The 1,238-nt window shown below is 46.0% G+C and overlaps 1 non-coding gene across 1 annotated transcript; it reads left to right on the forward strand.

Annotated features, from left to right (window-relative positions):
• Positions 1–609: 609 nt before the first annotated feature.
• LOC147901710 (small nucleolar RNA U3) lies at positions 610–826 on the forward strand. Its single transcript, XR_015541060.1, has one exon. It is a non-coding gene; the product is annotated as a small nucleolar RNA U3 (small nucleolar RNA).
• Positions 827–1,238: the final 412 nt, after the last annotated feature.

Consider the following 1,238-nt stretch of genomic DNA (forward strand, 5'->3'; position numbering starts at 1 on the left):
TCAAAGTAGCAGGATGGCATGAATGTCTCCTCCCTACTTTCACGCTTAACATCACGTGAATGGCCTGAATTAAAGCAACAGAATGGCATGAATGTCTCCGAATTTCTCTCCTCCCTACTTTCACGCTTAATATTGCCCAAATCCTCGAATACACTATTAAAATAGAGACTCTCTATAGCCAATTCAACGAGCAGATTTCTCTCCTCCCTAATGTCACGCTTAATATTGCCCAAATCCTCGAAGATACTGTTAAAATAGAGACTCTCTATAGCTAATTAAAGAGCTGATTTCTTGAAAATTTCCTATTTCTTTAACTTCGTGAAGAAATAGGGGGTAGAAATCATAGATGTGGGAATGCCCTGTAAATAGTGCACGAGATACCATTAATGAGATTTAGGACAACACAATGTAGCCACCAAGAAAGAGTAATACACAAAGCTTTAGAGAGAATGACCAACACACACACCCACAGGAAAACATGTGGCACACAAAACGAACACGTGTCATATGAAAGGGCTGTACTATGTGCCACGTGGTGGAAATCCCACATAGCAAACATAGCGTAAGTTCTTTATGCTATATAGGTGCTGCTTAAACCAGCTCATGAGCACGACTATACTTGAACAGGATCTGTTCTATAGTTCGTACTCCTTGTTTGAGCATTTCTGCTTAGACAAGCCACATACCCCGGAGGATGAGAAATGACCCGGGAGCCAGAGCGCGAATACCCTGCCGTGTTCGCCCTTGGCGGCGATCCTGGCCTTGATGAACGTCCTGCCGTGCTCATTCCGCCGGTGGTGAAGGCTCTCGGGTGTTCTGACGGGTTTCTCTCCTGCCCGCCCTTTTGGCCCCCAGATTGTGCGGGTTTATGCCATGCAAATCAATGTGATTCTCGTTGTGTTTTTACGCAGGCGTCCGCATTTGCATCTGCTCAGCCTTTACGATAGTTTGATGCGTCCAACTAAAACTACTCTTGATGGGCTGCTTTAGGACATTGTTAGCTGAACTGAGTGGGCCGTTGCATACCATCTTCTAAACTACCCCTCCCCTGGTCGAACGGGGACATTAATACTGTACGACCTCATTTTGGTACTTCCGGGGACCAGCAAGAAGAATACACAAGAGCTCTTTCTGTCATGGCTTTGTCATGCTGCTGCTGCTAAGCAAGCTTCGGAAACACTTGCTAGAGCCTAGCATGTACCACTCGGACGACGTTAAGCCCATCCCTTCAGTCCAGA

The sequence above is a fragment of the Dipteris shenzhenensis genome, chromosome 5 (genome assembly GCF_047967505.1).
Source record: "Dipteris shenzhenensis isolate YYH24624 ecotype China chromosome 5, Dip_SZ_1.0, whole genome shotgun sequence".
NCBI classification, from domain to species: Eukaryota; Viridiplantae; Streptophyta; class Polypodiopsida; order Gleicheniales; family Dipteridaceae; genus Dipteris; species Dipteris shenzhenensis.